The 23,666-nt window shown below is 45.8% G+C and overlaps 1 protein-coding gene across 2 annotated transcripts in view; it reads left to right on the top strand.

The window, feature by feature from the left end:
• The first annotated feature begins 212 nt into the window (after positions 1–212).
• The window catches only part of TRMT9B (tRNA methyltransferase 9B (putative)), an 81,527-nt gene continuing 58,073 nt past the window's right edge, over positions 213–23,666 (top strand). The window contains exon 1 of one of the 2 annotated variants that reach the window (XM_073583591.1): positions 213–705. The gene's annotated coding sequence lies outside the window, so the exon portion shown is untranslated. The remainder of the gene's footprint in view (positions 706–23,666) is intronic. The other variant, XM_073583592.1, reaches the window with a different exon arrangement.

Consider the following 23,666-nt stretch of genomic DNA (forward strand, 5'->3'; position numbering starts at 1 on the left):
TATTTTAACAATCACACTCAGTCTCGTGTCTCGTCACTGCATCCTGAGAATCTGCTGGTCACTACACTGGCCCCTGTGTGAGTGAAGACTATGACTGAGGAGCAGCACTGGCCCCTGTGTGTGAAGACTGTGACTGAGGAGCAGCACTGGCCCCTGTGTGTGAAGACTGTGACTGAGGAGCAGCACTGGCCCCTGTGTGTGAAGACTATGACTGAGGAGCAGCACTGGCCCCTGTGTGTGAAGGCTATGACTGAGGAGCAGCACTGGCCCCTGTGTGTGAAGACTGTGACTGAGGAGCAGCACTGGCCCCTGTGTGTGAAGACTATGAGGAGCAGCACTGGCCCCTGTGTGTGTGACCTTCACACATGCAGACACAACACCTGATATTCTGGGTGAGACCTGATCCTGCTCTCCGTGCACCGTGCTCAGCTCCTGATGTGAGAGGCTGGAAAAGAGAAGCGAGGTCACATGAGCAGCAGCCGCGGTCCCCCGCCCTCCGCGGCTCATCCTGCCTCACTCTCTGCCAGTGCTGAGGATCACTACGGGGGGCGAGTCCCGCCTCCGCCTGCTGCCCCCCGGCTCACTGGCACAGTCGCTGCAGCAGGAGGGTATGGAGGGGGCGCACCGTGCCCGGCTGTGCGGTGTGAGCTGCCATGGTCGCGATGCTCCGCACTGACTGCAGAACACGGCTGGCATCAGCGGCAGGTAATGCGTGCACGGCCGAGAGCGGCTCCTAGGTGTGTGCTCTACTGTATATAGAGGGGAGAAGTGGACGGGAATAGCGCGCACAGGTGTCCGGGGTCAGTGTACACCGTGCAGTGATGCCGCATGTGTGTGTCCAAGTATATGGTGGGTATCGGTGTAAAGGGGGCAGCTATACACCATGTATGTATATATGTAGGGTACAGGTGTGAGGTATGGGGCAGCTATACACCATGTATGTATATATGTAGGGTACAGGTATGAGGTATGGGGGAGCTATACACCATGTATGTATATATGTAGGGTACAGGTATGAGGTATGGGGCAGCTATACACCATGTATGTATATATGTAGGGTACAGGTATGAGGTATGGGAGAGCTATACACCATGTATGTATATATGTAGGGTACAGTTATGAGGTATGGGGCAGCAATACACCATGTATGTATATATGTAGGGTACAGGTATGAGGTATGGGGCAGCTATACACCATGTATGTATATATGTAGGGTACAGGTATGAGGTATGGGGCAGCTATACACCATGTATGTATATATGTAGGGTACAGGTATGAGGTATGGGGGAGCTATACACCATGTATGTATATATGTAGGGTACAGGTATGAGGTATGGGGCAGCTATACACCATGTATGTATATATGTAGGGTACAGGTATGAGGTATGGGGCAGCTATACACCATGTATGTATATATGTAGGGTACAGGTATGAGGTATGGGGCAGCTATACACCATGTATGTATATATGTAGGGTACAGGTATGAGGTATGGGGCAGCTATACACCATGTATGTATATATGTAGGGTTCAGGTATGAGGTATGGGGCAGCTATACACCATGTATGTATATATGTAGGGTTCAGGTATGAGGTATGGGGCAGCTATACACCATGTATGTATATATGTAGGGTACAGGTATGAGGTATGGGGCAGCAATACACCATGTATGTATATATGTAGGGTACAGGTATGAGGTATGGGGCAGCTATACACCATGTATGTATATATGTAGGGTACAGGTATGGGGCAGCTATACACCATGTATGTATATATGTAGGGTACAGGTATGAGGTATGGGGCAGCTATACACCATGTATGTATATATGTAGGGTACAGGTATGAGGTATGGGGCAGCTATACACCATGTATGTATATATGTAGGGTTCAGGTATGAGGTATGGGGGAGCTATACACCATGTATGTATATATGTAGGGTACAGGTATGGGGCAGCTATACACCATGTATGTATATATGTAGGGTACAGGTATGGGGCAGCTATACACCATGTATGTATATATGTAGGGTACAGGTATGAGGTATGGGGCAGCTATACACCATGTATGTATATATGTAGGGTACAGGTATGAGGTATGGGGCAGCTATACACCATGTATGTATATATGTAGGGTACAGGTATGAGGTATGGGGGAGCTATACACCATGTATGTATATATGTAGGGTACAGGTATGGGGCAGCTATACACCATGTATGTATATATGTAGGGTACAGGTATGAGGTATGGGGGAGCTATACACCATGTATGTATATATGTAGGGTACAGGTATGAGGTATGGGGGAGCTATACACCATGTATGTATATATGTAGGGTACAGGTATGGGGCAGCTATACACCATGTATGTATATATGTAGGGTACAGGTATGAGGTATGGGGCAGCTATACACCATGTATGTATATATGTAGGGTACAGGTATGAGGTATGGGGCAGCTATACACCATGTATGTATATATGTAGGGTACAGGTATGAGGTATGGGGCAGCTATACACCATGTATGTATATATGTAGGGTACAGGTATGAGATATGGGGGAGCTATACACCATGTATGTATATATGTAGGGTACAGGTATGAGGTATGGGGCAGCTATACACCATGTATGTATATATGTAGGGTACAGGTATGGGGCAGCTATACACCATGTATGTATATATGTAGGGTACAGGTATGAGGTATGGGGCAGCTATACACCATGTATGTATATATGTAGGGTACAGGTATGAGGTATGGGGCAGCTATACACCATGTATGTATATATGTAGGGTACAGCTATGAGGTATGGGGCAGCTATACACCATGTATGTATATATGTAGGGTACAGGTATGAGGTATGGGGCAGCTATACACCATGTATGTATATATGTAGGGTACAGGTATGAGATATGGGGGAGCTATACACCATGTATGTATATATGTAGGGTACAGGTATGAGGTATGGGGCAGCTATACACCATGTATGTATATATGTAGGGTACAGGTATGGGGCAGCTATACACCATGTATGTATATATGTAGGGTACAGGTATGAGGTATGGGGCAGCTATACACCATGTATGTATATATGTAGGGTACAGGTATGAGGTATGGGGCAGCTATACACCATGTATGTATATATGTAGGGTACAGGTATGAGGTATGGGGCAGCTATACACCATGTATGTATATATGTAGGGTACAGGTATGAGATATGGGGGAGCTATACACCATGTATGTATATATGTAGGGTACAGGTATGAGGTATGGGGCAGCTATACACCATGTATGTATATATGTAGGGTACAGGTATGGGGCAGCTATACACCATGTATGTATATATGTAGGGTACAGGTATGAGGTATGGGGCAGCTATACACCATGTATGTATATATGTAGGGTTCAGGTATGGGGCAGCAATACACCATGTATGTATATATGTAGGGTTCAGGTATGAGGTATGGGGCAGCAATACACCATGTATGTATATATGTAGGGTTCAGGTATGAGGTATGGGGCAGCAATACACCATGTATGTATATATCTAGGGTACAGGTATGAGGTATGGGGGAGCTATACACCATGTATGTATATATCTAGGGTACAGGTATGAGGTATGGGGCAGCTATACACCATGTATGTATATATGTAGGGTACAGGTATGAGGTATGGGGGAGCTATACACCATGTATGTATATATGTAGGGTACAGGTATGAGGTATGGGGCAGCAATACACCATGTATGTATATATGTAGGGTACAGGTGTGAGGTATGGGGCAGCTATACACCATGTATGTATATATCTAGGGTACAGGTATGAGGTATGGGGCAGCTATACACCATGTATGTATATATGTAGGGTACAGGTATGAGGTATGGGGCAGCTATACACCATGTATGTATATATGTAGGGTACAGGTATGAGGTATGGGGCAGCTATACACCATGTATGTATATATGTAGGGTACAGGTATGAGGTATGGGGCAGCTATACACCATGTATGTATATATGTAGGGTACAGGTGTGAGGTATGGGGCAGCTATACACCATGTATGTATATATGTAGGGTACAGGTATGAGGTATGGGGCAGCTATACACCATGTATGTATGTATGTAGGGTACAGGTATGAGGTATGGGGCAGCAATACACCATGTATGTATATATGTAGGGTACAGGTGTGAGGTATGGGGCAGCTATACACCATGTATGTATATATCTAGGGTACAGGTATGAGGTATGGGGGAGCTATACACCATGTATGTATATATGTAGGGTACAGGTATGAGGTATGGGGCAGCTATACACCATGTATGTATATATGTAGGGTACAGGTATGAGGTATGGGGGAGCTATACACCATGTATGTATATATGTAGGGTACAGGTATGAGGTATGGGGCAGCTATACACCATGTATGTATATATGTAGGGTACAGGTATGAGGTATGGGAGAGCTATACACCATGTATGTATATATGTAGGGTACAGTTATGAGGTATGGGGCAGCAATACACCATGTATGTATTTATGTAGGGTACAGGTATGAGGTATGGGGCAGCTATACACCATGTATGTATATATGTAGGGTACAGGTATGAGGTATGGGGCAGCTATACACCATGTATGTATATATGTAGGGTACAGGTATGAGGTATGGGGCAGCTATACACCATGTATGTATATATGTAGGGTACAGGTATGAGGTATGGGGCAGCAATACACCATGTATGTATATATGTAGGGTACAGGTGTGAGGTATGGGGCAGCTATACACCATGTATGTATATATCTAGGGTACAGGTATGAGGTATGGGGGAGCTATACACCATGTATGTATATATGTAGGGTACAGGTATGAGGTATGGGGCAGCTATACACCATGTATGTATATATGTAGGGTACAGGTATGAGGTATGGGGGAGCTATACACCATGTATGTATATATGTAGGGTACAGGTATGAGGTATGGGGCAGCTATACACCATGTATGTATATATGTAGGGTACAGGTATGAGGTATGGGGTAGCTATACACCATGTATGTATATATGTAGGGTACAGGTATGAGGTATGGGGCAGCTATACACCATGTATGTATATATGTAGGGTACAGGTATGAGGTATGGGGCAGCAATACACCATGTATGTATATATCTAGGGTACAGGTATCAGGTATGGGGCAGCTATACACCATGTATGTATATATGTAGGGTACAGGTATGAGGTATGGGGCAGCTATACACCATGTACAGTATGTATATATGTAGGGTACAGGTATGAGGTATGGGGCAGCTATGGAGCATGCCTATAAGTATATGTAGGGTATAGGTATAGAGGGGGCAGTAATACATCATATATGTAGGGTATAGGTATAGAGGGGGCAGTAATACATCATATATGTAGGGTATAGGTATGAAGATAGCAGCAGTAGACCAAGTATGTATGTATATATGTAGAGCACAGATATGAGAATATGGGGCAGATATAGCCCATGCATATGTAGGGTATACGTGTGAATCTATAGAGGCGGCAGTAATAGACCATGTATGTACTTTAGTATATGGGGCAGAAATAACCCACTTATGTATTTATATAGGTGATATGTTGGATGTGAGTACATGGGGAAGATATAACACGTGTGTATGTAAGGTTAGCGTGTCCGGCTGTGAGTGATCGGTGGCGTAGCCTTTAGGTGTGAGTTGCCCCGATGCAGTAGTAGCCCAGGCATGCCGTGTGTGTAGATGTAGGGTGCAGTGATACACCATATACGGTATACACATTTATGAGTATGGGGAGTGCAGTAATATCATTCACATGGCTTGGGTATGAATGTGGAGGCAGCAGTGATATCTCATTTATGGTTTGGGCATGAATAAAGGGATGAGATGAGTGATTGTAGAGCGAGCATTGGGCTCCATCCAGGAATGCAGGAGTCGTAGTTTTGGACAGTCGGAGGCTGAAGACCACACATATAGCGGTGGTATTGATGTCCTGTGTACGTCTTTTGGCTGGGAGGGTACAATGATGTTATATGCATGCCATCAGTATAAGGGCAGGGCGTGCACTGATATCCCGTGTATCTCTTTGACCTAAATGTAGAGGATACCGTCATGTCCCATGCATGTATTCGGCATGCGTTTCCAGGAGGCAGTAATATCCCATGCATGTCTTCGATATGGACATAGAAGGGAATATAATCTAGCACACTTGTCTTTGGCACTAGTGTACAGAACGGTGTGATATTCGCCGGGGAACATAATACTTTGTAATACTTGAGGAGCCGGTGGTCATAGACCACTGATATAGAGGCTGCCATAATACCTTGTGCATGTCTTGGATATGGACAGAGACTAAAGGGTACAGGATATATGCATCATTGGTAGAGGAGGCAGGAAGATCCCATGGACATAGAGGATGCTGGAATATAACATGCATGTGTTTGGTATAAATGTAAAAAAATAATAATATCCCATGTATGGATACCGACAATGCATTAATAATTCATGCATAGCATGGACTTTGGCATAGAGGTGATAGTAATATCCCATGCATGACTTTAGTGTAAGTTTGCAGGATGCTGTGAGTGCACAGTGGTACCCAATGCATAATTCATGATGTGCCATGTATGAGTCTATGTTATCTATCAGAAGTCTTGACTATGAGTGTAAATGATGCTACTTTCCTTTTAATTATTTGTGATGAATGTAGATTTCGCATGTTTCTTGGGTGCAAAGAATTGACTGACACCCTGGGGGTACGTGTTGCATTTGGTGATATCTTTGGTATGAGTGCACAGAAGACATTGGCAATTTATATTTTTATTTTGCCAGTTATTTGGGAATGAGTACAGTATAGATAATTCTTACATGATGGCTATGCACATAGTGTGATTAGTGACGGCTGCTGCATGTAAGGTGAATAGCGACAGCCGTTCTATATAGGGTGAATAGTGAAAGCTGCTGCATGTACGGTTAATAGTGACAGTTGTTGCATGTGGGGTGAATAGTGATAGTTGCTGTACATATGGTGAATAGTGAAAGCTCTTGCATGTAAGGTGAATAGCGACAGCCTTTGCATATACAGTTGTGCGCAAAAGATTACATACCCCGGCAGAATTTTTGCTTTCTTGGCCTTTTATCAGAGAATATATTCGAATGATAACACCAAAACTTTTTCTCCACTCATGGTTAGTGGTTGGGTGAAGCCATTTACTGTCAAACTACTGTGTTTTCTGTTTTAATTCATAACGACAATCCTGAACATCCAAATGACCCTGAACAAAAGTTTACATACCCTATTTTTTAATACCTTGTATTACCCCCTCTAGCATCAATGACAGCTTGAAGTCTTTTGTGGTAGTTGTGGATGAGTTTCTTTATTTTGTCAGATGGTAAAGCTGCCCACTCTTCTTGACAAAAAGCTTCCAGTTCCTGTAATTTCTGGGACTGTCTAGCATGAACTGCTCACTTGAGATCTCCCCAGAGTGGCTCAATGATATTGAGGTCAGGAGACTGAGATGGCCACTCCAGAACCTTCACTTTGTTCTGCTTCAGCCAATGACAGGTCGACTTTGCTTTGTGATTTGTAGTATTTGCTGATAACGTGCTGCGTTAACCATGAATGGAGAAAAAGTTTTGGTGTTATCATTCATATTCTCAGAATAAAAAGGCTAAGAAAGCAAATATTCTACCGGGGTGTGTAAACTTTTGAGCACAACTGTAGGGTGAATAGTGACAGCTGCTGCATGTAAGGGGAATAGTGGCAGCTGCCGCATGTAGGGTGAATAGTGACACGCTGCACATAGGGTGAATAGTGACAGCTGCTGCATGTAAGGTGAATAGTGACAGCTGCTGCATGTAAGGTGAATAGTGACAGCTGCTGCAGGTAATGTGAATAGTGACAGCTGCTGCATGTAATGTGAATAGTGACAGCTGCTGCATGAAGGGTGAATAGTGACTGGTGCCTCATGTAGGGTGAATAGTGACACGCTGGACATAGGGTTAATAGTGACAGCTGCTGCATGTAAGGTAAATACTGACAGCTGCTACAGGTAGGGTGACTAGTGACAGCTGCTGTATGTAGAGTGAATAGTGACAGATGCTGCATGTAGGGTGAATAGTGATAGCTGCTGCATGTAAGGGGAATAGTGGCAGCTGCTGCAGGTAGGGTGAATAGTGACAGCTGCTGCAGGTAGGGTGAATAGTGACAGCTGCTGCAGGTAGGGTGAATAGTGACAGATGCTGCATGTAGGGTGAATAGTGATAGCTGCTGCATGTAAGGGGAATAGTGGCAGCTGCTGCAGGTAGGGTGAATAGTGACAGCTGCTGCAGGTAGGGTGAATAGTGACAGCTGCTGCAGGTAGGGTGAATAGTGACAGCTGCTGCAGGTAGGGTGAATAGTGACAGCTGCTGCAGGTAGGGTGAATAGTGACAGCTGCTGCAGGTAGGGTGAATAGTGACAGCTGCTGCATGTAAGGGGAATAGTGGCAGCTGCCGCATGTAGGGTGAATAGTGACACGCTGCACATAGGGTGAATAGTGACAGCTGCTGCATGTAAGGTGAATAGTGACAGCTGCTGCATGTAAGGTGAATAGTGACAGCTGCTGCAGGTAATGTGAATAGTGACAGCTGCTGCATGTAATGTGAATAGTGACAGCTGCTGCATGAAGGGTGAATAGTGACTGGTGCCTCATGTAGGGTGAATAGTGACACGCTGGACATAGGGTTAATAGTGACAGCTGCTGCATGTAAGGTAAATACTGACAGCTGCTACAGGTAGGGTGACTAGTGACAGCTGCTGTATGTAGAGTGAATAGTGACAGATGCTGCATGTAGGGTGAATAGTGATAGCTGTTGCATGTAGGGTGAATAGTGATAGCTGTTGCATGTAAGGGGAATAGTGGCAGCTGCTGCAGGTAGGGTGAATAGTGACAGCTGCTGCAGGTAGGGTGAATAGTGACAGCTGCTGCAGGTAGGGTGAATAGTGACAGCTGCTGCAGGTAGGGTGAATAGTGACAGCTGCTGCAGGTAGGGTGAATAGTGGCAGCTGCTGCAGGTAGGGTGAATAGTGACAGCTGCTGCAGGTAGGGTGAATAGTGACAGCTGCTGCAGGTAGGGTGAATAGTGACAGCTGCTGCAGGTAGGGTGATTAGTGACAGCTGCTGCAGGTAGGGTGAATAGTGACAGCTGCTGCAGGTAGGGTGAATAGTGACAGCTGCTGCAGGTAGGGTGAATAGTGACAGCTGCTGCAGGTAGGGTGAATAGTGACAGCTGCTGCAGGTAGGGTGAATAGTGACAGCTGCTGCAGGTAGGGTGAATAGTGACAGCTGCTGCAGGTAGGGTGAATAGTGACAGCTGCTGCAGGTAGGGTGAATAGTGACAGCTGCTGCAGGTAGGGTGAATAGTGACAGCTGCTGCAGGTAGGGTGAATAGTGACAGCTGCTGCAGGTAGGGTGAATAGTGACAGCTGCTGCAGGTAGGGTGAATAGTGACAGCTGCTGCAGGTAGGGTGAATAGTGACAGCTGCTGCAGGTAGGGTGAATAGTGACAGCTGCTGCAGGTAGGGTGAATAGTGACAGCTGCTGCAGGTAGGGTGAATAGTGACAGCTGCTGCAGGTAGGGTGAATAGTGACAGCTGCTGCAGGTAGGGTGAATAGTGACAGCTGCTGCAGGTAGGGTGAATAGTGACAGCTGCTGCAGGTAGGGTGAATAGTGACAGCTGCTGCAGGTAGGGTGAATAGTGACAGCTGCTGCAGGTAGGGTGTTGTGAGCTCATCTGTTCATTCATCTTTTGTGTCCGAGGATTTCCTTCTTCTGGTGAAGGAAGGTAGGGAGGATGATTTGGATGAAAGAAACCAAACACCTGATCAGGTGGATCATGACTGGGTAACGGGAACTACAGACTGGATATAAGGCAGCCGACGCCCTTCTGAGCCGCTGGTGATTTCTCTGCTGGATTCTTGGAGACCAGTCTGATTCCTGCTTCCCAAAGATAAGTTTTTTCTCTGCTATTGAACTTACTAGTTTTGGTTTTGTTTACCTTGTTTTTTGAGTTCAGCCATCCCCGGCCGGAGGTGTGCTGGATTCTTTTTCCTTGATCAGTGTTCTCTTTTGCTCTGCTTCCAGAATTTTCTGAGTGCTGATATAAGGTTTGAAGTCTAGTGACTTCAGGGTCCTTTTTGCTTATCAGTTGTGTTGGTAGTATTTTTTGGCAGGGTTTTCTCGGATTGCAGACAGCAGCTTTTCTGTCCTGTCCTTTTTAGTTAGCTTGGGCCCCACCTATCTTTCTATCTGTGTTAGTGTTTTCATCTTGCTTCACTGTCATTATATGTTGGGGGCTGCCTATTGCTTTGGGGTCTGCTCTGGGGCAGTCAGTTTTTCTCTTTTCTCTCTTTACGCTTGTGTAGCTCTCCGGCTGTGACGAGGTGTCTAGGATCACCGTAGGAACACTCCACGGCTACTGCTAGTTGTGTGATAGGATCAGGGGTCTGCAATCCGCTAGTTTCCAACCTCTCTGATTTTCTGGGCTGAGCTTGTGTTTTGTTTTTTTCCTCCTCGGTGACTCAATCATAACAGTAGGGTGAATAGTGACAGCTGCTGCAGGTAGGGTGAATAGTGACAGCTGCTGCAGGTAATGTGAATAGTGACAGCTGCTGCAGGTAGGGTGAATAGTGACAGCTGCTGTATGTAGGGTGAATAGTGACAGCTGCTGCATGTAGGGTGAACAGTGACAGCTGCTGCAGGTAATGTGAATAGTGACAGCTGCTGCATGTAGGGTGAATAGTGACAGCTGCTGCAGGTAGGGTGAATAGTGACAGCTGCTGCAGGTAGGGTGAATTGTTATGAATGAGTCACCGGAGGAGGAAAAAACAAAAATACATGCTAAGTCCAGAAAACCAGAGAGGTTGGTAGCTAGCGGATTGCAGACCCCTGATCCTATTAACAACAACTAACAGTAGCCGTGGGGGTGTTCCTACGGTGGTCCTAGACACCTCGTTCACAGCTGGAGAACTAAATAAACCTAAAGAAAGAAAGGGGAAATCTAAACTGCCCCAGAGCAGACCCCAAAGCAATAGACAGCCCCCAGCATGTATTGACGGTGAAAACAGATGAAAACACAAGCACAGACAGAAAGACAGGCTGAGCAAGTGATGGGGCCCTCACTAACTAGATAGGACAGGAAAGAAAAGCAACTGTCTGCAATCACGCAAAAACCCTGCCAAAAATAATGTCCAACACGTCTGATAGGAAAAAACGGCCCTGAAGTCACTAGACTTCAAAATCACTATATCAGCACTCAGGTATATTCTGAAAACAGAGCAAAGAGATCAACTGATCAGAGACAAAAATGGAGTTCAGCCAGTCCCAACCAGGGCTGGCTGAACGCAAACACTAAGTAAACCAGACAAAATCTCATGGAACAATAGCAGAGCAAAAACTTAGCTTTAGTAGACAGGACTAAACTGGAGGCCAGAGCTCAGAGCAGAGAGGATCACCAGCAACCCAGCAGGGTGTCGGCGGCCTTATATCCACTCAGAGATTCCGGATGTCCAATCACACTCCACCTGTTCAGATGACAGGTTTTTCCCATCCAAATCATTTTCACTACCTCCTTTCAACAGCAGAGGGAGTTCATCGGACATCAAAGGTGAAGGAGAAAATGAGCTCATAACTAGAGTTGAGCGATACCGTCCGATACTTCAAAGTATCGGATCGGAATGGATCGGCCGATCTTAAAAAAAAGTATCGGTATCGCCAATTCCGATACAGGAAGTCCCATTCAAGTCTATGGGACTTCCGGTATCGGAATAAGAAAAACCTTGTTTTTGCCTTGTACAGCCTCTCTGGGGTCTGTACGGGCCTTTCGGGGGGCTGTGCCGGCCTGCCAGGGGGTCTGTGCAGGCTCCGGTGGTCTGTGCCGGCCTGCCGGGGGGCTGTGCCGGCCTGCCGGTGGTCTGTGCAGGCTCCGGTGGGCTGTGCCGGCCTGCCGGGGGGCTGTGCCGGCCTGCCGGTGGTCTGTGCAGGCTTCGAGGGTCTGTGCAGGCATCGTCCGATGGGACTACAAGTCCCATCGGGCGATGCCTGCTACCATGACAGTGATTGACACATTAGCCAATGATGGGACAGTAGTAGTCCCATCATCCGGCTAATGTGTTGAATGTAAAAAAAAATAAAAATTACATGCTACATACATGCTACATACATACAACATGCATACTACATACATGCTACATTCATACTACATACTACATACATGCTACATTCATACTACATATATACTACATGCAACATACATACTACATATATACTACATGCATGCAACATGCATACTACATATATACTACATGCAACATACATACTACATATATACTACATGCATGCAACATGCATACTACATATATACTACATGCTACATACATACTACATATATGCTACATACATACTACATATATACTACATGCATGCTACATACATACTGTATGCTACATACATACTACATGCTACATACATACCACATATATACTACATACATACTACATGCATGCTACATGCTACATACATACCACATACATACTACATGCATGCTACATACATACTACATGCTACATACATACTACATATATACTACATGCATGCTACATACATACTACATGCTACATACATACTACATGCTACATACATACTACATGCTACATACATACTACATATATGCTACATACATACTACATATATGCTACATACATACTACATGCATGCTACATACATACTACATGCATGCTACATACATACTACATGCATGCTACATACATACCACATACATACTACATACATACTACATGCATGCTACATACATACTACATACATACCACATACATACTACATGCATGCTACATACATACTACATGCATGCTACATACATACTACATGCTACATACTACATGCTACATACATACTACATATATACTACATGCATGCTACATACATACTACATACATACTACATGCATGCTACATACATACTACATGCTACATACATACCACATACATACTACATACATAACACATATACTACATGCATGCTACATACATACTACATGCATACTACATGCTACATACATACTACATGCTACATACATACTACATATATACTACATGCATGCTACATACATACTACATACATACTACATGCATGCTACATACATACTGCATGCTACATACATACTACATGCTACATACATACCACATATATACTACATACATACTACATACAATACATACATAGACATACAGTACATATAACATAGAGTAACATACTTACCAATACTTGTCACATTGTTCCCCGAAGCCATTGTCTTTTACGGAATAAATATTAACATAACAAACCACAAAAATACTCACCCACGATCCGAAGCAGTCCACGAGTGTGTCCCACGACGATCTTGGGTAGAGAACTGCAGCATCAGCTGATGCTGCCGTTCTCTACGGGCTGCAGGAATCCAATGACGGAAGGTAGGTATCCTTCCGCACTGTATTCCTCCGCCACTTAAAAAAAAAAAAGTCCCTAGTCTCACTTTATGCCATTGCTGTGTGGGAATTTCCCACGCAGCAATGGCATAAAGTGAGACTAGGGACTTTTTTTTTTTTTTAAGTGGCGGAGGAATACAGTGCGGAAGGATACCTACCTTCCGTCATTGGATTCCTGCAGCCCGTAGAGAACGGCAGCATCAGCTGATGCTGCAGTTCTCTACCCAAGATCGTCGTGGGACACACTCGTGGACTGCTTCGGATCGTGGGTGAGTATTTTTGTGGTTTGTTATGTTAATATTTATTCCGTAAAAGACAATGGCTTCGGGGAACAATGTGACAAGTATTGGTAAGTATGTTACTCTATGTTATATGTACTGTATGTCTATGTATGTATTGTATGAATGTATTGTATGTAGTATGTATGTAGTATATATGTGGTATGTATGTAGCATGTATGTAGTATGTATGTAGCATGCATGTAGCATGCAGTATGTATGTAGCATGCATGTAGTATATATGTAGTATGTATGTAGCATGTAGCATGTAGTATGTATGTAGTATGTATGTGGTATGTATGTAGCATGTAGTATGTATGTAGCATGCATGTAGTATGTATGTAGTATATATGTAGCATGTAGTATGTATGTAGCATTCATGTAGTATATATGTAGTATGTATGTAGCATGTAGTATGTATGTAGCATGCATGTAGTATGTATGTAGTATGTATGTGGCATGTATGTGGCATGTATGTGGCATGTATGTGGCATGTATGTGGCATGTATGTGGCATGTAGTATGCATGTAGTATATATGTAGTATGTATGTAGTATATATGTAGTATGTATGTAGCATGTAGTATGTATGTAGCATGCATGTAGTATATATGTAGTATGTATGTAGCATGTATGTAGCATGCATGTAGTATGTATGTAGTATGTATGTAGTATATATGTAGTATGTATGTAGCATGCATGTAGTATGTATGTAGTATGTATGTAGTATATATGTAGTATGTATGTAGCATGTAGTATGTATGTAGCATGTAGTATGTATGTAGCATGTATGTAGTATGTATGTAGTATATATGTAGTATGTATGTAGCATGTAGTATGTATGTAGCATGCATGTAGTATATGTGTTATTTATGTAGCATGCATGTAGTATGTATGTAGTATGTATGTAGCATGCATATAGCATGCATGTAGTATGTATGTAGTATGTATGTAGCATGCATGTAGTATGTATGTAGCATGCATGTAGTATATATGTAGTATGTATGTAGTATATATGTAGTATGTATGTAGCATGTAGTATGTACGTAGCATGCATGTAGTATATATGTGTTATGTATGTAGCATGCATGTAGTATGTATGTAGCATGCATGTAGTATGTATGTAGTATATATGTGGTATGTATGTAGTATGTATGTAGTATGTATGTGGTATGTATGTAGTATGTATGTAATATGTATGTAGCATGCAGTATGTATGTAGCATGCATGTAGTATATATGTAGTATGTATGTAGCATGTAGTATGTATGTAGCATGCATGTAGTATGTATGTAGTATTTTTTTTTTTTTTAACATTTAACACATTAGCCGGATGATGGGACTACTACTGTCCCATCATTGGCTAATGTGTCAATCACTGTCATGGTAGCAGGCATCGCCAGATGGGACTTATAGTCCCATCGGACGATGCTTGCACAGACCCCCGGACATCAGCACAGCCCCCCGGCAGGCCGGCACAGCCCCCCGGCAGGCCAGTACAGACCCCCACAGGGTGCACAGACCACCGGCAGGCCGGCACAGCCCCCCGGCAGGCCGGTACAGACCCCCACAGGGTGCACAGACCACCGACAAGCCGGCACAGCCCCCCGGCAGGCCGGTACAGACCCCGGGCAGTCCACACAGCCCCCCGGCAGGCCGGCAGAGACCCCCGGAAGGCCCGAAATGACGGCGCATCATGATGCGCACACACCGCGCATCATGATGACGTCAGGCTGTCAATCAACTTTGAACTTCCGATTCCGATGCCGACTTCCGATATTGAAAAAATATCAGAAGTCGGTATCAGAATTCCGATACAGCAAGTATCGGCCGATACCCGATACTTGCGGTATCGGAATGCTCAACACTACTCATAACAGTGAATAGTGATAGCTGCTGCATGTAGGGTGAATAGTGACAGCTGCTGCAGGTAATGTGAATAGTGACAGCTGCTGCATGTAGGGTGAATTGTGACAGCTGCTACAGGTAGGGTGAATAGTGACAGCTGCTGCAGGTAGGGTGAATAGTGACAGCTGCTGCAGGTAGGGTGAACAGTGACAGCTGCTGCATGTAGGGTGAACAGTGACAGCTGCTGCATGTAGGGTGAACAGTGACAGCAGCTGCAGGTAGGGTGAACAGTGACAGCTGCTGCATGTAGGGTGAACAGTGACAGCTGCTGCATGTAGGGTGAACAGTGACAGCTGCTGCATGTAGGGTGAATAGTGACAGACGCTGCATGGAAGGTGAATAGTGACAGCTGCTGCAAGTAATGTGAATAGTGACAGCTGCTGCAGGTAGGGAGAATAGTGACAGCTGCTGCAGGTAGGGAGAATAGTGACAGCTGCTGCATGTAGGGTGAATAGTGATAGCTGCTGCAGGTAAGGTGAATAGTGGCAGCTGCTGCATGTAGGGTGAATAGTGACAGCTGCTGCATGTAGGGGGAATAGTGACAGCTGCATGTAAGGGGAATAGTGGCAGCTGCCGCATGTAGGGTGAATACTGACAGCTGCTGCATGTAAGGTGAATACTGACACGCAGCGCATAGGGTGAATAGTGACAGCTGCTGCATGTAAGGTGAATACTGACAGCTGCTACAGGTAAGGTGAATAGTGACAGCTGCTACAGGTAAGGTGAATAGTGACAGCTGCTACAGGTAAGGTGAATAGTGACAGCTGCTGCATGTAAGGTGAATAGTGACTGCTGCTGCAGGTAGGATGAATAGTGACAGCTGATGCAGTTAGGGTGAATAGTGACAGCTGATGCAGTTAGGGTGAATAGTGACAGCTGATGCAGTTAGAGTGAATAGTGACAGCTGCTGCAGGTAGGGTGAATAGTGACAGCTGATGCAGGTAGGGTGAATAATGACAGCTGATGCAGGTAGGGTGAATAGTGACAGCTGATGCAGTTAGGGTGAATAGTGACAGCTGATGCAGTTAGGGTGAATAGTGACAGCTGATGCAGTTAGGGTGAATAGTGACAGCTGATGCAGTTAGGGTGAATAGTGACAGCTGATGCAGTTAGGGTGAATAGTGACAGCTGCTGCATGTACGGTGAATAGTGCCAGCTGCTGCAGGTAGGGTGAATAGTGACAGCTGCTGCAGGTAGGGTGAATAGTGACAGCTGCTGCAGGTAGGGTGAATAGTGACAGCTGCTGCAGGTAGGGTGAATAGTGACAGCTGCAGCAGGTAGGGTGAATAGTGACAGCTGCAGCAGGTAGGGTGAATAGTGACAGCTGCAGCAGGTAGGGTGAATAGTGACAGCTGCAGCAGGTAGGGTGAATAGTGACAGCTGCTGCAGGTAGGGTGAATAGTGACAGCTGCTGCAGGTAGGGTGAATAGTGACAGCTGCTGCGTGTAGGGTGAATAGTGATAGCTGCTGCAGGTAATGTGAATAGTGACAGCTGCTGCAGGTAAGGTGAATGGTGACAGCTGCTGCATGTAGGGGGAATAGTGACAGCTGCTGCATGTAAGGGGAATAGTGGCAGCTGCCGCATGTAGGGTGAATTGTTATGATTGAGTCACCGTAGGAGGCAAAAGCAGAAATACAAGCCAAGTCCAGAAAACCAGAGAAGTTGGCAACTATCAGATTGCAGACCCCTGAACCTATCAACACAACTAGCAAGGTAGGCGGAAATTCCCCGCACTTCCGCAGCGAGCTGCTCCACACGATCAGACAATTGCTTTATCTCCATTGAGAGAAAAAAAATTCCCCCTACGGCCTCAGAGATAGAGGAAAAAATATACACTTTTTTTTTACAATTCTTTCCTGCTATTGAGTACCCTAGAATCTGCGGTATGGCGGGTGATTCTGTTATGATTGAGTCACCGTAGGAGGCAAAAACAGAAATACAAGCTAAGTCCAGAAAACCAGAGAAGTTGGCAACTATCAGATTGCAGACCCCTGAACCTATCAACACAACTAGCAGTAGCCGTGGGGGGTTCCTACGATGCCCTAGACCCCTCGATCACAGCCGGAAAAATACATAGGCCTAAAGAAAGAAAGGGGAAATCTAAACTGCCCCAGAGCAGACCCCAAAGCAATAGGCAGCCCCCAACATATAATGACGGTGAAGCAAGATGAAAATACTAACACAGACAGAAAGATAGACTGAGCAAAGACGGGGCCCCAAAACTACCTAGATAGGAAAGGACAGGAAGGCTGCTGTCTGCAATCTGCCAAAACCCCTATCAAAGACATAAGCCAACCAGCTGATATGAAAAAGGCCCTGAAGCAGCTAGGCTTCAAAAACTGAATCAGCACTCAGGTATTTTCAGAAGACAGAGCTAAATGAATTCAGCACACCCCAGCAGGGAATGGCAGAAATCCAGAAAAACAAAGCAAAGACAAAGTACAAAAGCAAAAGGCCGAGCAGCAAACTTAGCTTTGGAGGAGCAGGAATTCAGACTGGTCTCCAAGGATCCCACAGAGAAATCACCCGCAGGGCAGAAGGGCGTCGGCAGCCTTATATCCAGTCCATAACTCCACTCAGCCAGTCATCATAATCAGCCTCAGGTGTTTGACAATCAGGCTCACTACCTTTCTTTACCAGAAGAGGGAGTTCCTCGGGCCTCAGTAATGAAGGGGAAAATGAACTCACAACAGTGAATACTGACAGCTGCTGCATGTAAGGTGAATACTGACAGCTGCTGCATGTAAGGTGAATACTGACAGCTGCTACAGGTAAGGTGAATAGTGACAGTTGCTGCATGTAAGGAGAATACTGACAGCTGCTACAGGTAAGGTGAATAGTGACAGCTGCTGCATGTACGGTGAATAGTGACAGCTGCTGCATGTACGGTGAATAGTGACAGCTGCTGCAGGTAGGGTGAATAGTGACGACTGCTGCAGGTAGGGTGAATAGTGGCAGCTGCTGCATGTAAGGTGAATAATGACAGCTGCTGCAGGTAGGGTGAATAGTGACAGCTGCTGCAGGTAGGGTGAATAGTGACAGCTGCTGCAGGTAGGGTGAATAGTGACAGCTGCTGTATGTAAAGTGAATAGTGCCAGCTGCTGCATGTACGGTGAATAGTGACAGCTGCTGCAGGTAGGATGAATACTGACAGCTGCTGCAGGTAGGGTGAATAATGACAGCTGCATGTAGGGTGAATAGTGACAGATACTGCAGTTAGGGTGAGTAGTCACAGCTGCTGCATGTAAGGTGGATAGTGAAAGGTGCCTCATGTAAGGTGAATAGTGACAGCTGCTGCATGTTAGGTCAATAGTAACAGCTGCTGCAGGTAGGGTGAATAGTGACACCTGTAGCAGGTAGGGTGAATATTGACACTTGCAGCAGGTAGGGTGAATAGTGACAGCTGCTGCATGTAGGGTGAATTGTGACAGCTGCTGCAGGTAGGGTGAATAGTGACAGCTGCTGCACGTAGGGTGAATAGTGACAGCTGCTGCACGTAGGGTGAATAGTGCCAGCTGCTGCACGTAGGGTGAATAGTGCCAGCTGCTGCAGGTAGGATGAATAGTGACAGCTGCTGCACGTAGGGTGAATAGTGACAGCTGCATGTAGGGTGAATAGTGACAGATACTGCAGTTAGGGTGAGTAGTCACAGCCGCTGCATGTAAGGTGGATAGTGAAAGGTGCCTCATGTAAGGTGAATAGTGACAGCTGCTGCATGTTAGGTCAATAGTGACAGCTGCTGCAGGTAGGGTGAATAGTGACACCTGCAGCAGGTAGGGTGAATATTGACACTTGCAGCAGGTAGGGTGAATAGTGACAGCTGCTGCAGGTAGGGTGAATAGTGACAGCTGCTGCAGGTAGGGTGAATAGTGACAGCTGCTGCACGTAGGGTGAATAGTAACAGCCGCTGCATGTAAGGTGAATGGTGACAGCTGCTGCATGTAAGACGAATAGTGACAGCTGCTGCATGTAAGGTGAATAATGTCAGGTGCTGTAGGTAATGTGAATAGTGACAGCTGCTGCAGGTAGGGTGAATAGTGACAGCTGCTGCAGGTAGGGTGAATAGTGACAGCTGCTGCAGGTAGGGTGAATAGTGACAGCTGCTGCAGGTAAGGTGAATAGTGACAGCTGCTGCAGGTAGGGTGAATAGTGACAGCTGCTGCAGGTAGGGTGAATAGTGACAGCTGCTGCAGGTAATGTGAATAGTGACAGCTGCTGCAGGTAATGTGAATAGTGACAGCTGCTGCAGGTAATGTGAATAGTGACAGCTGCTGCAGGTAATGTGAATAGTGACAGCTGCTGCAGGTAGGATGAATAGTGACAGCTGCTGCAGGTAGGGTGAATAGTGACAGCTGCTGCAGGTAGGATCAATAGTGACAGCTGCTGCAGGTAGGGTGAATAGTGACAGCTGCTGCAGGTAGGGTGAATAGTGACAGCTGCTGCAGGTAGGGTGAATAGTGACAGCTGCTGCAGGTAGGGTGAATAGTGACACCTGCAGCAGGTAGGGTGAATATTGACACTTGCAGCAGGTAGGGTGAATAGTGACTGCTGCTGCAGGTAGGGTGAACAGTGACAGCTGCTGCAGGTAGGGTGAATAGTGACAGCTGCTGCACGTAGGGTGAATAGTAACAGCCGCTGCATGTAAGGTGAATGGTGACAGCTGCTGCATGTAAGACGAATAGTGACAGCTGCTGCATGTAAGGTGAATAATGTCAGGTGCTGTAGGTAATGTGAATAGTGACAGCTGCTGCAGGTAGGGTGAATAGTGACAGCTGCTGCAGGTAGGGTGAATAGTGACAGCTGCTGCAGGTAGGGTGAATAGTGACAGCTGCTGCAGGTAAGGTGAATAGTGACAGCTGCTGCAGGTAGGGTGAATAGTGACAGCTGCTGCAGGTAGGGTGAATAGTGACAGCTGCTGCAGGTAATGTGAATAGTGACAGCTGCTGCAGGTAATGTGAATACTGACAGCTGCTGCAGGTAATGTGAATACTGACAGCTGCTGCAGGTAGGATGAATAGTGACAGCTGCTGCAGGTAGGGCGAATAGTGACAGCTGCTGCATGTAAGGTGAATAGTGACAGCTGCTGCAGGTAGGATCAATAGTGACAGCTGCTGCAGGTAGGGTGAATAGTGACAGCTGCTGCAGGTAGGGTGAATAGTGACAGCTGCTGCAGGTAGGGTGAATAGTGACAGCTGCTGCAGGTAGGGTGAATAGTGACAGCTGCTGCAGGTAGGATGAATAGTGACAGCTGATGCAGGTAGGGTGAATAGTGACAGCTGCTGCATGTAAGGTGAATAGTGACAGCTGCTGCAGGTAGGATTAATAGTGACAGCTGCTGCAGGTAGGGTGAATAGTGACAGCTGCTGCATGTAAGGTGAATAGTGACAGCTGCTGCATGTAAGGTGAATAGTGACAGCTGCTGCATGTAAGGTGAATAGTGACAGCTGCTGCAGGTAGGGTGAATAGTGACAGCTGCTGCAGGTAGGATGAATAGTGACAGCTGCTGCATGTAGGGTGAATAGTGACAGCTGCAGGTAGGGTGAATAGTGACAGATACTGTAGGTAGGGTGAATAGTGAAAGGTGCCTCATGTAAGGTGAATAGTGACAGCTGCTGCATGTAAGGTGAATACTGACAGCTGCTGCAGGTAATGTGAATAGTGACAGCTGCTGCATGTAAGGTGAATAGTGACAGCTGCTACATGTAGGGTGAACAGTGTCAGCAGCTGCATGTAAGGTGAATACTGACAGCTGCTACAGGTAGGGTGAATAGTGACAGCTGCTGCATATAAGGTGAATAGTGACAGCTGATGCATGTAAGGTGAATAGTGACAGCTGATGCATGTAAGGTGAAAACTAACAGCTGCTACAGGTAGGGTGAATAGTGACAGCTGCTGCATATAAGGTGAATAGTGACAGCTGATGCATGTAAGGTGAATAGTGACAGCTGATGCATGTAAGGTGAAAACTGACAGCTGCTACAGGTAGGGTGAATAGTGACAGCTGCTGCATGTAAGGTGAATAGTGACAGCTGCTGCAGGTAGGATCAATAGTGACAGCTGCTGCAGGTAGGGTGAATAGTGACAGCTGCTGCAGGTTGAGTGAATAGTGACAGCTGCTGCAGGTAATGTGAATAGTGACAGCTGCTGCAGGTAGGATGAATAGTGACAGCTGATGCAGGTAGGGTGAATAGTGACAGCTGCTACATGTAAGGTGAATAGTGACAGCTGCTGCAGGTAGGATTAATAGTGACAGCTGATGCATGTAGGGTGAATAATGACAGCTGATGCATGTAGGGTGAATAGTGACAGCTGCTACAGGTAGGGTGAATAATGACAGCTGATGCATGTAGGGTGAATAGTGACAGCTGCTGCAGGTAGGGTGAATAGTGACAGATACTGTAGGTAGGGTGAATAGTGACAGCCGCTGCAGGTAGGGTGAATAATGAAAGGTGCCTCATGTAAGGTGAATAGTGACAGCTGATGCATGTAAAGTGAATAATGACAGCTGCTGCATGTATGGTGAATAGTGACAGCTGCTGCAGGTAGGATGAATAGTGACAGCTGCTGCAGGTAGGGTGAATAGTGACAGCTGCTGCAGGTAGGATGAATACTGACAGCTGCTGCATGTAGGGTGAATAGTGACAGCTGCAGGTAGGGTGAATAGTGACAGATACTGTAAGTAAGGTGAATAGTGACAGCTGCTGCATGTAAGGTGAATAGTGACAGCTGCTGCACGTAGGGTGAATAGTGACAGATACTGTAGGTAGGGTGAATAGTGAAAGGTGCCTCATGTAAGGTGAATAGTGACAGCTGCTGCATGTAAGGTAAATGCTGACAGCTGCTGCAGGTAATGTGAATAGTGACAGCTGCTGCATGTAAGGTGAATAGTGACAGCTGCTACATGTAGGGTGAATAGTGACAGCTGCTGCATGTAAGGTGAATACTGACAGCTGCTACAGGTAGGGTGAATAGTGACAGCTGCTGCATATAAGGTGAATAGTGACAGCTGATGCATGTAAGGTGAATAGTGACAGCTGCTGCATGTAAGGTGAAAACTGACAGCTGCTACAGGTAGGGTGAATAGTGACAGCTGCTGCATGTAAGGTGAATAGTGACAGCTGCTGCAGGTAAGATCAATAGTGACAGCTGCTGCAGGTAGGGTGAATAGTGACAGCTGCTGCAGGTAGGGTGAATAGTGACAGCTGCTGCATGTAATGTGAATAGTGACAGCTGCTGCAGGTAATGTGAATAGTGACAGCTGCTGCAGGTAATGTGAATAGTGACAGCTGCTGCAGGTAGGATGAATAGTGACAGCTGATGCAGGTAGGATTAATAGTGACAGCTGATGCAGGTAGGATGAATAGTGACAGCTGATGCATGTAGGGTGAATAGTGACAGCTGCTGCAGGTAGAGTGAATAGTGACAGATACTGTAGGTAGGGTGAATAGTGACAGCCGCTGCAGGTAGGGTGAATAATGAAAGGTGCCTCATGTAAGGTGAATAGTGACAGCTGATGCATGTAAAGTGAATAGTGACAGCTGCTGCAGGTAGGATCAATAGTGACAGCTGCTGCACGTAGGGTGAATAGTGACAACTGAAGGTAGGGTGAATAGTGACAGATACTGTAGGTAAGGTGAATAGTGACAGCTGCTGCATGTAAGGTGAATACTGACAGCTGCTACAGGTAGGGTGAATAGTGACAGCTGCTGCATATAAGGTGAATACTGACAGCTGCTACAGGTAGGGTGAATAGTGACAGCTGCTGCATATAAGGTGAATAGTGACAGCTGATGCATGTAAGGTGAATAGTGACAGCTGCTGCATGTAAGGTGAAAACTGACAGCTGCTACAGGTAGGGTGAATAGTGACAGCAGCTGCATGTAAGGTGAATAGTGACAGCTGCTGCAGGTAAGATCAATAGTGACAGCTGCTGCAGGTAGGGTGAATAGTGACAGCTGCTGCAG

The sequence above is a fragment of the Dendrobates tinctorius genome, unplaced genomic scaffold (genome assembly GCF_039654945.1).
Source record: "Dendrobates tinctorius isolate UK_male_01 unplaced genomic scaffold, ASM3965494v1 ptg000079l, whole genome shotgun sequence".
In the NCBI taxonomy this organism is placed as follows: domain Eukaryota; kingdom Metazoa; phylum Chordata; class Amphibia; order Anura; family Dendrobatidae; genus Dendrobates; species Dendrobates tinctorius.